Source organism: Vulpes vulpes, chromosome 4 (assembly GCF_048418805.1).
Source record: "Vulpes vulpes isolate BD-2025 chromosome 4, VulVul3, whole genome shotgun sequence".
In the NCBI taxonomy this organism is placed as follows: domain Eukaryota; kingdom Metazoa; phylum Chordata; class Mammalia; order Carnivora; family Canidae; genus Vulpes; species Vulpes vulpes.
In genome coordinates, this window is record NC_132783.1 from 26,197,247 (window position 1) to 26,211,572 (window position 14,326).

A 14,326-nucleotide genomic window follows, 5' to 3' on the forward strand; every position below is an offset into this window, starting at 1 on the left:
TTAATGAATCTACTAAAATCACATTTATAGTGCTATGAGCAATGATTTGCATAAAAATACTGAAGTGGCATTTTGGGGTCTTTTGATGTTTGTAAGTCCCATAGATGTATTTGTTTGTTTATTTCTGGCCATGAGTAGAATTGCAGTGTTGCGATAAAACATTTCAGGATTTCAGGATAAAGAGACACATCTTAAATCTGTTCTTAAATTATCAAGCAATCCTTCCTTACCAAATGGAAATTACTAAAGTTGTTTTCCACCTCATATTTTAGGGGAAAAAATGATGTGATATCTGTCTTCATGGAAACTACAGTATCTGCAACACATGATAAATGAGGTCATATATTTGATTACAGTGGCCCTAGTCGAGACCCTGGTTATTGACACTAGCAGCATTTTCTGCTCTTTCCACCACCTTTCCCCACAAAGTGATGTAAGTTAGATCTCAATAAAACTGTTCAATCTATGTGGCTAGAAGTTTTACATCTATGAACGTGTGTCAGTGTCTGTGTGCATGCGTACTTGTGTGTCAATGAGGACTAGTAAAGCATGATATTGGATATTGAGCCCTTGTTTTTGAAATGATTACCGATTCTCAAAATGGTCTGTGCGTTTAACACATGGGAATGTTAACATTTAGTGTAAAATTGATTGTTCCTAGATGGTTTTGTGCTGTGAATTCTTTTTGTGCTACATTCTCGATCATATGTCATTAGAGGAATGTGATTTTGGCAGTTCTCATGTCAGCGACTGTTATTTGGTGCAAGTGTTTAAATGTTTAATGGACGGGGACCTCCTCCGAAGTCTCTTAATAATTTCTTAGATTAGCAGATCATGTGAAGTTCTTTTAAATGAGCTCATAAAAATGATCTCCCAGTATTCTTGTAAAGAGATTTTCCTGCCATCTTCTGATATAGAAGTATAAATACAAGACCAACATATAAAGACTAAATGTGATTATACAAGTTATGTCAGTAAATTCTGACAGTATGGTCCTTCAGGTAAAAGAGGGTTATTATGGGTGACAATGCATGATTCATAATAATCACATTTTCTTTCCCTTGCCTTTGTCAAAGAACTAAAGAACAGTTTGGTGCATATAATGTTTCAAAGAAGTTTCCTGGAGTGTTGGGATTGATCTTCATGCCTCCAGATCTTGGTCCTTGCAAGTTTGTCCCAAGCCTGAGACACACATCTACTCATTAGGTGCAGCAAAAGCTGATTTCTGAACTCTCAAGAATGTAGGACGTAACCTGGGCTGCAGAGAATCCAATACCGTGATCCTGTTAAATCAATGATACTGCTTCAGAACGAGAGAGTAGGTACAGAACAAAGAGTGTTTTTATTCCTTTTCGAGTCCTCTTTTAGTCCACTGCAAACATTTAGTCAGGAAGCCATGCTTTGTTAAAGAACAAATGTTTTTCAATTTCAAAAGCTTCTCTTTACAATTGAAGGTGGTGGCCTTGATTCATTTAATTTCTATAGTATTGCATTTATAAGAAAACATAGTATAAAGAACAGAGACCATATTGCAAACAAAGTTTCCTTACAACAGGAAGGAAAGTTTCCTTTACTAAGAAGCATAGGATTTGGAAAGGAGAGAAAGAGGAGAAGAGTATAGGTATTAGTGACCTACCCACCTACTTGGGAACTAATGCTCCAGGGAGAGGGAAGAGGGAATGCTGTACACTCCTTTGCAAAGCCTTATATTATGCCTTTTGTTGGTGTTATATAATCCCTGGGCAGAGAAGCAATGTCTGAGGAAGTATCTGAAGCCTGCCTCTTTCAAAGAATTCTGCATACTGTGGCATGATGAGGAAAATCAGTGATAGCTTTTGGGTCTCCAGCAAGAATCACAGATTTGAGACAATCAGAAAAATGTGAAAGAGCCACTGTGGGGTCATGACAAGATCCAGAGGCATTAACAGACATGACACCACAGAATAAGCCAGACCAGTCATACCTCAGTAGGCACTCCAGTGGGCCATCCAGTGATGAGAGAAGGAAAGGAAAATTCCAGAAGACAGAATGTGGACCTCTTTATACCCACCATGCTGGCATGCACCCAGAAGCCAGTTGTACAGGAAAGAAAGTTAGAGAAGACTCTGTAGAGGGGAGAAACAGTTGTGACTAGCGTTTAATAGATTTTTTCCCCCATAGTATTTTGTTGTTTTTTTTTTAAATTTTTATTTACTTATGATAGTCACAGAGAGAGAGAGAGAGAGGCAGAGACACAGGCAGAGGGAGAAGCAGGCTCCATGCACCGGGAGCCCGATGTGGGATTCGATCCCGGGTCTCCAGGATCGCGCCCTGGGCCAAAGGCAGGCGCCAAACCGTTGCGCCACCCAGGGATCCCTCCCCAAAGTATTTTGAATTCAAGTTGAATTAATCTTATTTGGCCAGTGTTACTGTATTTTTTCCTGCTAGTAAAAGGACTCAGATTCTGGAAGACTTGTGAGATTAAATAACAAAGGCAGCTAACTTTTCTTTTAACAGCTGAATTTACATTTAGTTCTATTATGTTCATGTCCGAGACAGGAAATTTCAGGATTTTCTAAAACCAACCTTCCTGCTAAATGTTGTGAGAATTTGGCCACACACAAGAGACAAGGATTTCAATTACCCTCCATCCATAAACAACTAGAAAACTGGACATAGTTTAGGAAGTAACTACTTTAAGAAACTTGATGGTAGGCAGTATAGGAGAATAATCTTGGAGGAAAGAGAAAGGAATGAGGTGAACTCTACCTTTGTCTAGACCTTCTGCCTAGAAGAATTTCTACTGAAGTTCAGGAAGGGGAATTCTAACAAAACTTGTGTATATGAATGAATTGAGGAGATAGAAATCATCATTTGGGGAAGCCAAGGCAATTAGAATTTGTGAGGCAGACTACCTAAGAGGAGGGAGCTATGCAGAAGTGCTCAGGATATTTTCATGGAAGTTGCATCAAGTCTTTGGCTGAAAATGAATTTGCAAACCCATCACTGGATATGAATAATTTCAGAGAACAGAACAGTTACCAGTGAGCTGAACAATTAATTCCTGGAGATTGTAAAGGTCTGAGAATCATTCAAGTTCCCATAAACCCAAGCAAAGAGACCTTCATGAATACATGGTACATTTAGTGGAGAGCCCAGAGAAGCCTCATCTTAAAAGTGGGGCTAAATGAGCATTAAAGGTATTCTAAATTCACCCAAAAAGATGTAACAAATGCAGTACTCAAGAACATAAAACCATGATGTCACACATCACTAAAATCACTGCATATATGAAGAAGCAGAAAAATGTGACCCATAACTTGGAGAAAAGTCAATCAATGAAACAGACCCAAAATTAAACATATAATATATAAAAATATATAAAAATATAATCTTGATTAACAGACAAGAACTTTAAAACAGCACAAATCCAATATGTATATTGGATAGTGATAGAAATGCGAGAACGAAGCCCAGAAAACTAACAAAGGCTGAAGAAAAATTAGTCTTTAGTGACCTTCTGAGACAATAACAAATGATTTGACACTTGTGCAACTGGAATTTCAGTAGGTAAGGAAAGGAAGAGAAAAAAATACTTGATGACATAATAGTACAACTTTTTTTTCAAATTTAATAAGTTATAAACTTTCAGAACCAAAAGACAAAATGAAGCCTAAGTAAAATAAACATAAATCAAATCTCTCCAAGTTTTATTGTAATCAAACTGCCAAAAAAGTGTTAAAGAGGGAATCCTAAAAGCATCAAGAAAACAGACACATTGCACGCAGAGACACAAAGTTAAACAAAACAGCAGACTTTTTGTCAGAAATCATTCAAACCACAGAAAAGAGGCTTATCTCTCTAAAATGCTGACAGAAAAAAATAAAAAATAAAAATAAAATGTTGACAGAAAAAAATTCTAAATTCTATATTCAGCAAAATATCTTTCATAAATGAGAGTAAAGAGAAATTGACAAACTTAATATATAACTGATAGGGAAATTCAAGTGATCTAGAATTTGCAAATGATTTTTAAAACTAATAAAGTTGGAGGATTTATACCATTTGATTTCAAGATTACAAAGTTAAAGTACCAAGGCACTATAGTAATGGCAGAGAATAGACAGATAAATGGAACAGAAATGACAATGCAGAAATACATCAATTATATAACCAATTGATTTTTCAACAAAGATGTCAAAAATTTACGGCTGGGGGAAAGATTGTCTTTTTAGTAAACTATGCTAGAATAATGGATATATATATATATGTATGTATATATATATATATGTATGTATATATGTACGTATACACACACACACACACACACACAAATGGATCTCAGCCTTCTCATTACACCATACCTGAAAAATAATTCAAAATAAACATAGGAGCTAAATCTTTTAAAAGAAAATATAAAGGAAGATCTTTATAACCTTGATTTAGGCAGAGATTTCTTAGGCAAGACATAATCATAAGCCCATAAATGAAGATTTTGTTAATTGGACTCCACCAAAACCAAAAATTTTACTTGTCAAAGGACACTATTGAAAATGAAAAGGCAGCCACAAAATGAGAGAAAATATTTGCAAAACATACATCTGTCTAAGGTAGATCCAGACACATAGCACAAAATATACAAAGAACTTGTATAACACAATAACAAGAGAAACTTTTCAATTAAGAAATGAGCAAAAGAAAGACACTTCATAAAAGAAGACACTCTGGCTAACAAGCTCCTGGAAAGATACTCAACATCATCAAGCATTAAGAAAATGCAAACCAAAATTATAAAATACCAGTATAGAACCATTAAAAAGCTTGAAATAAAAAGGCTGACAAATGCAATTATCGACAAGGACATAGAGAACACTGGAAGTCTCCTATATCTCTGGTAGGAATGCAAAACACTGCAATCACTTTGTATAATAGTCTGGCAATTTCTTTCTTTTTTTTAAATTTATGATAGTCACACAGAGAGAGAGAGAGAGAGAGGCAGAGACAGAAGCAGGCTCCATGCACTGGGAGCCCGATGTGGGATTCGACCCCGAGTCTCCAGGATCACGCCCTGGGCCAAAGGCAGGCGCCAAACCGCTGGGCCACCCAGGGATCCCTAGTCTGGCGATTTCTTTAAAAGTTAAACATAGGGCACCCCGGGCGGCTCAGTCCTTTAAACATCTGCCTTCCACTCAGGTCATGATACAGGGGCCCTGGGATTCAGCCCGCATCTGACTTGTGGGCAGGTGCTCTCGCTCCCTCCCTCTCAAATAAATAAATAAACTCTTAAAGGAAAAAAAAAAAACCATACAGTTAACCATGTGTCTACAGAAACAATAGTAAAAAATCTTTAAAAATAAATAATAGTAATGTTTGCCAGTGTTTTTTTAAACATATGTAGAAGTAAACCGTATGCAAATTTTGGCACAAAGAATGAGACAGGGAAATGGAAAATCCACCTATGTGGATTAGCATAATACGGTTTGAAGAGGATGATAATTTATTTTATTTTTTGAAGATTTTATTTATTCATTCAGGAGAGGCAAGAGAGAGAGAGAGAGAGAGAGAGAGAGAGAGAGGCAGAGGCACAGGCAGAGGGAGAAGCCGGCTCCAGGCAGGGAGCCCGTGCCGGGCTCGATCCCGGGTCTCCAGGGTCACACCCCGGGCTGCAGGCGGCGCTAAACCGCTGGGCCCCCGGGCTGCCCTGAAGGAGATGAGCATCTAAAACCACAGCCCCTACGGACCCGTCGTGTTTCCTTTCTGGCTCCAAGAATCGTTTCATTTGTCAGCTGAGAAAGCTTTTCCTAGGCTGCTGCTGCAGGCTCCTCCGGGCCTTGGGGCGCCTGCACAGCCGCCCCGCGCGCTGGGGTGACCACCGGCTTCCGCCCCCCGCCCGCCAGGCTGGACGGCGCCTTCTGGGGCACGGCAGGTGGGGCAGCAAGTTCTCCTCCTTTCCTCCTGCTCTCCTGGGCCTCTGTCCGAGCTGCCTTCGAGGGTCCCGGGGAGCCGGACGGCCAGTTAAGGGGGTCCTGGCAGGGAGACCCCCGGACTGCGAGCTCTTCCCCGCGCGGCCGCCCCCGCGAGAGCGGCTGGGCTGTGGAACGGCACGTGAACCCCACGTCTAGGCCTCGGCCGCACCGACCCAGATCTGCGTACAGGCAGAGGCTTCTGGCCGCAGGCAGGAAAGCGCCGGCTTCGAGCTTGCTTTCTACCGCACGTCAACGGCGAGCGCGGCTGCAGGCTTCGCGGGACCAGCTCCAGGCCCGGGGACGCCTGCCTGAGAGGAAGCAGCTCCGCTCCCACAGGCCTCGGGTGCTCCGGCGTCCGCTGGCTCTGAGGAGCGACTGCGCACGCGCAGGTGAGAGGCGGGCGGGAGGCCGTTGGGCGCCTGCAGTTGCCAGCACATGCGCGGTGCGGCGGCAGGGACTCCCCAAGGGAGACCAGGGTTTCGGGGCGCATCCGAGAGTCCGGGCCGCCGAGCTGGAAGCCTGCCTGAAAACACCCCGCAAGGTGCGCTCTCCCGCCGCGGCCCTGCCCGGCCACTGTCCGGGCGCCCTTGGCCGCACCGCGGAGGACGGCTCTCTGTGGAGGGCACGCGGGCTCCCGGGCCGCCGCCCCCCTCACCGGCAGGGCCTCCGCGAGGTACGTGCGCCCCCCGGGCCTGCCTTTCTGAGGGCGGGACGGGGGAAAGGGATCGGATGCGTCTTTGCAGCCCGGGGAGGAGAGGATTTTCATGCAATTTGATGACCGGATGTTCTGCGGGAGGTGGCGGAGGGTACAGCGATGGCGGTTTGTTTTTGGCGGAAGACTTTTTAAAAGTTCAGGCTAGAAGAATGAATCGAGACAGGGCATTCGTATTTAGATGGAATAAATTCACCTGCCAAATCCATCACATTAAAGAAAAAATGTGGGCAGCCCGGGTGGCTCACGGTTTAGCGGGCCTGCAGCCCAGGGCCTGATCCTAGATACTCGGGATCGAGTCCCGCTTCGGGCCCCCTGCCTGGAGCCTGCTTCTGCCCCTGCCCCTGTCTCTGCTTCTGTCTCTGTGTGTCTCATGAATAACTAAATAAAATCCTTAAAAGAAAAAACGTTAATGGTCTTTAGGGGAAGAGGAGGGAAAACTGAATTTCTGGCCAAACACCAGTCGGTCATTACTGCTGAGCTTTACCAGACAACTGTGTGTTCTGCTCTACCCTTGGTTTCAGTGCCCTCAAATACCATCACAAGTCAGGGGGTGGGCTGCAGCTCTGGGAGTGTCCCTAACAATTCCCCTGTCTTTTAGGAGTTGGATGTCTTTCAGGATTTTCCTTTTTGTCGTTTAAAGCCGCTCATGAGATGCAATGGGTGGTGGGTTAAGTGGGGAAGTCAGATTAGTGTGGCCAAATGTGGAGAAAATTCCTAAAGACAGGATGATCAACAACAAGAGAAGACACCTGGGTGACCAGTTGGTTAAGCGTTTGCCTTTGGCTCAGGTCATGATCCCAGGGTCCTGAAATGGAGCCCCGCATCAGGCTCCTTGCTCAGTGGGGAGTCTGCTTCTCCCTCTCCTCCTGAGCTTGTGCTGTCACTGTCTCTGTGTCTCTCTCAAATAAATAAAAGCCCTAAATAAAAACAGACAACAAACCACAAAAGCAAGACCGGGTCCCAGAGATTATTCGAAAGAGCAGCACAAAAGTCCCATTTATCTGAAGGGTGTCTTCTTATCAAATAATTTGAATTTGCTGTGGTCAGGGTCTGTGGAAGTCTTCATGGGATTATGGAGTACACAGAACTGGAAGGGCCTTTAAGAAATAAAGTTGATATTGTACTGGAATTAAAAGAAAAAGAGTTAAGTGTTAACAGGGTACGATAAGGGTCTGATTTTCATCTAGATTTCACCTTCCACTCCAAAAAGTCCAAAGCCAAAGTGGCAAAAGTAACTGAGTAAAGCACACATATGAGGAATGCCTTTGCTCAATTTTTCCCTTGTTTTTAGGAAGACCAAAAGGATCTTTTGTACTCCAAGGTACTAACACTTGATATAGATGAAAATCTACATAAACCAACATGATATCTGTCTGCAACCGGTAGGTACTATTTAAATGTCTTTTAGGGAGAATGGATAAGGTCTGAAGCTTGGCCGTGTCTTTAGCGTCTTTCCCAATATCTAGGCTTTGCCATCCAGGAAAAATCCAGAGCAGTGTACTAAATCAAAGTAATTGATTGCTTTACCGAGTGGTATCTTGAAAGTTTAGAGAGTTAGACTTCTATGGTTATTGTTTGTATAAATAATGCTTTATGAACCATAGTGATATGTGATAAAATCTCATAAACACCTATAGATGTACTCAAATCACCTTAGATTAGGTAGTGGACTTTTAATAAATGTTCTGCAGTTTGCTTGTACATATCCTGGTTGATTTCTTAGAATCCTGGCAGCTTCTGAGCAAGTGTTTTTCTAAGACTCTGAGGCAGTAGTTATATTGTTTAAGAATCCAATCAGTAGTTTTATCCTTATTCTGGATACACTTCCATTATAAACAGTTGATGGAAATACACACACACATGCGTGTGTGTGTGTGTGTGCATATGCACACCCAGGTCCATACATAAAAGCCATTATCCCTCAAACGTTTTTCATCTTATTCATAAGCCAAAACTAAGTACTATTGAAGAGCATATGGTTCTTTAAAAATCTATTAAGGAAAAATTTGGATTTAAGGGAAATAATTATCCATTAAATTCTCAAAACATTCTCGAAGCATCTGCGTGGCTCAGTTGATTAAGTGTCTGACTCTTGGTATCAGCTCAAATCATGAGTTCAGGTTCTGCATTGGGCTCCATATAAATAATAATAAATAATATTAAAATAATAATAATAATAAAATAAAAGGAAATTCTTAGAACATTTTCGATCTAGACTTTACCCTTAAGTGGAAAGAATGGAGAAATTTAATATGTCCAATTTTTTATCATTTTCCCTCTGTTCTGTGCAAGAAAAACCAATAGAATTAATGTGGTTTTGGTGTTATTTTCTTATTCTAGTTAGCTTACTTTAATAATATCACTTAATATTTTCTTTGCTTTTATACTAAGTTTCTGAGTTTTCATGTACAATGAATGTATCTGTGTTGTGATTTCCTAGTTTCTTCATGGAATGTACTATTTTATTTCTGGATATCTGATCATATTTAAATGCCTTAAACTTTCCTGGTCAAAGAGTAACTTCTTTTCCCTTTAATATTCTGCAGAGGGATTAAGCAGATTCTTACAGGTTGAAATGTTTAAATACGTCTTCAGAACACTCATGGAAGAAAGAGTAGCTCTGTCACATTTTTAGCAACAACACACTTAAAAGAATAGCTGTCCAACGAAACTAAACCTGCTTGTGAAGTCCACTAGAGTTGATCCCATCCTAAATTACTTGGCTACATTAGTACATTCGTATAATAAAGAGCAAAACATAACAGGAAGGTAAGATAGCTGTGTCTGAAACGCATGAGGTACTGATATATATTAACAGACATCAGTTTCTTTTCTTTTTTTTTATAATAAATTTATTTTTTATTGGTGCTCAATTTCTAACTTGTGCTTTCAAATTATGAAGGGGAATTTGAGATGCTTTCTATCTCGTTTTTGGAAAATTTAAGATAATTTTAGAATAGGTTAGATTTAGAATAGGGTTTTTTTCTTAGTTTGAAGAAATAGTTGAAAAAGTAAATAGGAATTGTGTGCCATGGCCCCTCCTCCATCAACTGGGTCTCAGAAACAGTGTTCTCTTCCTCTTGGCTTACAGAAACCAAGTTTCTGTACTTGTGCTGCTAGGTGGACACTGTGGGTGAACAGGGAGGGACAGAAGGACCAGAATGCACAGACTTCTCTTTCCATTTCAGTTTTCTATCATCTATCGGCTATGAATGACCAAGCCTTGTTTCTGTCCACTTGCAGCCCCCTTAAATGAGGCTGTAAGAGAAGACCCCCTGCCCCGGCAGCATTCACAAATTGATAGCTTGTGGGTCACATTAGAATGTTTTAATTTTTTTAAATTCAACTTTGCTTTTTTTCTTTGCTTAAGGTACTTGTCATACTTGAATACAGAATGATACACAAATTAAAGTGTATTATATTAATTGGAACTGATCACATCATGGGGAAAGTTGGCTGGGGCCTGAGTGGCAGTTATAAATCCCAACTGCTTGAGTCCTTGATGAACATTGGTTTACTGAAAGGTGTTAGGACCAGGTTTTGCCAAATTCTAGAACTATTCTCAGATTGTGGTATGTGCCTTTATTCTGTAATTACATTGAGGCTGCTTCAGATCTTTATTACTCCAGTAATATAAAATTGTGTAGTCACAGAATCTCCCAGTTACTATTTCCTGCAAATTAATTGGCTACCTTCAAAGGCTGATGAACAGGATACCTCTTATTGATTGTAGTATTGAGTATTGTGTGACTACTGAGTAATAGCTCCTGCATCCCTCCCCACTTCTTTCTAATGCTGATTTTCATTCAGGTAATATAATCTTTCACATGACCATATGCTTTCCTAATCCAATTACGGTAATTTTTTTTTAAATTGTATTTAAGTTCTACTTAACATAGATTTGCAATATTGGTTTCAGGAGTAGAATTCAGTAATTCATCACTTACATACAACACCCAGTGCTCATCCTGACAAGTGTCCTCACCACCCATCTAGCCCATCCCTGCTCATCTCCCTCCAGCAGCCCTCAGTTTGTTCTCTGTCCTTAAGTCTCTTATGGTTTTTTCCTTCTCTCTTTTTTCCCCCTTTTCCCATATGTTCATCTGTTTTGTTTCTTAAATTCCACATATGAATGTGAAATCATATAGTATTTGTCTTTTTCTTACTGACTTATTTCACTTAGTGTAATGTGCTCTAGCTCCATCCACATTGTTGCAAATGGCAAGATTTCATTCTGAGTAATACTCCATTGTATATAAAAGAATGCATATTCTACTTTGGGATGAAATGTCCTGAATATACCTGTTAAGGCCATCTGGTCGAGTGTATCATTCAAACACTTCTTACTGTCTTTGTTTTAAAATCTAGTTTGATATAAGTTTGGCAACCCTGGCTTTGTTTTGCCATCCATTAGCATGATAAGTGGTGCTCCATCTCCTTAGTTTCAATATGGGGGTGTCTTTAGGTCTAAAATGAGTCTCTTGTAGGTAGCATATAGATGTGCCTTTTTAAAAAAATCTATTCTGATACCCAATGTATTTTGATTGGAAATTTAGTTCATATACATTCAGATTGCTTATTGAAAGATATGAATTTCATGGCACTGTGTTACCTATAAACTTGGTGTTTCTGGTGATGTTCCTTTCTAGTCTTTGTTGCTTTTTTTAGAAAAGATTTTTTATTTATTAATTCAGAGAGAGAGAGAAAGAGAGAGAGAAGGCAGGCAGAGAGGCAGAGACACAGGCAGAGGGAGAAGCAGACTCCATGCAGGGAGCCTGACATGGGACTTGATCCTGGATCTCCAGGATCACACCTTGGGCTGCAAGCAGTGCTAAACCACTGGGCCACCGGGGATGCCCGTCTTTGTTGCTTTTGATCTTTTTTCTCCCACTCAGTTCCTCTTAATATTTCTTGCAGGGCTGGCTTAGTGGTCTATGAACTCCTTTAGTTTTTGTTTGTGTGGGACACTCTTTATCTCTCTTCCTATTCTGAATGACAGGCTTGCCAGATAAAATATTCTTGGCTGCATATTTTCCCCATTCAGCACAATTATGGTAATCTCATTCTTCTTGGCTGCTCATATTTTAGAAACAGGTATGATGCATTTCTGGTCAATGAGCTATGAAGTGGAATATTGTGGGAGCTCAGGGAAAAACTTTGTCATAATTAAAGAGACACAAAAACAGCATTTTTACTGGATATCATTTTGTCACATATGGTGTAAGGTAGTTAACATAAGGATAAGCCTATATCCTGAATAATGCAATATTGAAAATTGGAAAGATCCTTGATGATGTTGTCGAGGCACTGAATTAAGCAACCGTGTAGCTGCCTAACTGCAGAATTTCTCTTATGAAATGATCAATTTCTTAAGACGTCAGCTAGTGAGGCCAGGATTTTCTGTTTCTTGTAGCTGAAATCTTCCTCATTAATACACTATGGGAACCATTTCATTATTGAATAATTTATAATTATAAGATTTATCAGGCTATGTAGAAAGGTTTTTATCTCAGCCTGTTTCGCAGAATAAATTATCCTTGAAAGGAGAGGGAAAATTGGATGATGGTAGAAAGATAAAACAGAGTAAGGTTAAACGACAAAAAAGATGTGATGGTAGCCGAGACCAGGGGTCAGAATGTATTCTAACACATTCATTTAGATTAAAATGTTATATATATATATATATCATAAGTCTATAGGTATATGTAAATCTTTCTTCTAAGATTGTGCAGATAGTTCATATAGTTTGTGCTTCTGATGAATCTTGAGTACTTTCATGTTTCTTAAATTGCTAAACCTAAATTATGAATGTTGTGTTTACTCAACAAAGTCCTCTTATCTACCATTTATTGAGCTTAGCTTCAATAAACTTTGAACATAAATTAAAGGTTTCTATGAACTAAGCTTCTCTTCTGAAACTGATTTATGATCTCAGTATAAGCAGGAACAAAGAATACTGGCTTAAGTAAAAGGCAGGTAGGGATCCCCTCCTCTAGCCATCTCTCACCAATGTGTCCCAGAGCCCTGAGAGTGGGGCAAAGCTCTTTTTTTTTTCTGATGGAGAACCCTCTCTGGCAGTTCCTTCTCAGTTGCTTGTGATCTACTAGCCTCTGGAAGGGGAAGGCAAGGGCAAGATGTGCAGACTTCCTATGTTACTTTCCAATAGCTTCAGACTACTTGAAGAGTCAAGGAGAAGGATATTGTGGATCAAATAGACACAAATCCTGAGTATATATTTAGAAATGCTCAGCATACTTGGTTTGAATTTAGAGACAAAGAGTTTTTCATTGTGATCAGGTTCCTATTCCTTTGGAGGCAGGTATCTTATCTGTCCACCTGTCTGTCTATTCACCTATAGCTTCCTAGTTCAGCCTCTCTGGTATGTTCTATTTAATCTGCCAAAGAAAAGGAAACAGTTACACCATCACATCATTTGATAGGAACTTTATATTACAAGTTAGAAGTCATAAAGGAGGAACAGAAATATTTTTTGGGATAAGTTAGATGAGTAGAAGATAACTTCTCTAAAGTCACATGTGCCAGAAAATACACATAGGTTTTTAGAGTCCTGGGGAGAGTATGGGAGGAGGGGTAACCTGCTGGCTAAACAGTGATGTGGCATTAGCCTAGATTAAGACTACTGACTCTGATCTACAGGCCAGATCCTACCTGCTGCCTGTTTTTTTTTTTTTTTAATGATTTTATTTATTTATTTATTTATTTATTTATTTATTTATTTATTTATTTATTTATTTATTTATTCTTGAGACACATAGAGAGGCAGAGACACAGGCAGAGAGAGAAGCAGGCCCCATGCAGGGAGCCTGATGTGGGACTCGATCCCGGGTCTCCAGGACCATGCCCCGGGCTGAAGGTGGCACTAAACCGCTGAGCCATCCGGGCTGCCCTGCTGCCTGTTTTTGTATGGTACACAAGCTAAGGGAAGGTTTCAACATTTTTAAATGGTTGAAAAAAATTAAAAGAATATTTTGTGATACATGAAAATTGTATAAAATTGAAACTTCAGGTTCCATACTTGGTTTTATTGGCATGGAACCGTGCCCATTTATTTACATATTTTTTTCTGGCTGCTTTTGAGATAGGAAGGCAGATTTGAACAGATATTATAGTCCTGCAACAAAGGCTTAAATATTTACTCTCTATCCCTTTACAGAAATTTTGTTAACCTCTGACCTAGACCACTGTTTCTCAACCCTTAATGTTTGTAAATCATTTGAAGATTTTGTGAAAATATATAGTTTCTGATTCAGTAGGTCAAGGGAGCCTACGTGTCTGTATTTCTTTTTTTTAAAGATTTTGTTTATTTCTACATGAGAGACACACAGAGAGAGGCAGAGACACAGGCAGCGGGAGAAGCAGGCTCCATGCAGGGAGCCTGATGCAGGAATTGATCCCCGGCCTCCAGGATCACGCTCTAGGCGGAAGGCAGGTGCTAAACCACTGAGCCACCCAGGGATCCCAGTGTCTGTATTTCTAATGAGCTGAGGACCACATAGTAAGTGGCGATGCTCTAGTGCAGGATTAACACACTTATTGTTTAAAGAGCCAAGTAATAAATGGTTCACAGTCTGCAGCCTATTCAGTCCTTTTGTTACAACTATGTACATCTGCTGGGTAATGTAGACATAGACAACATATAAAAGAT

The 14,326-nt window shown here is 40.2% G+C and overlaps 1 long non-coding RNA gene across 1 annotated transcript in view; it reads left to right on the forward strand.

The window, feature by feature from the left end:
• The first annotated feature begins 7,975 nt into the window (after positions 1-7,975).
• Positions 7,976-14,326, forward strand: part of LOC140598446 (uncharacterized) — a 64,151-nt gene continuing 57,800 nt past the window's right edge. Inside the window, exon 1 of the long non-coding RNA XR_012000877.1 lies at positions 7,976-8,042. This is a non-coding gene — a long non-coding RNA (uncharacterized lncRNA). The remainder of the gene's footprint in view (positions 8,043-14,326) is intronic.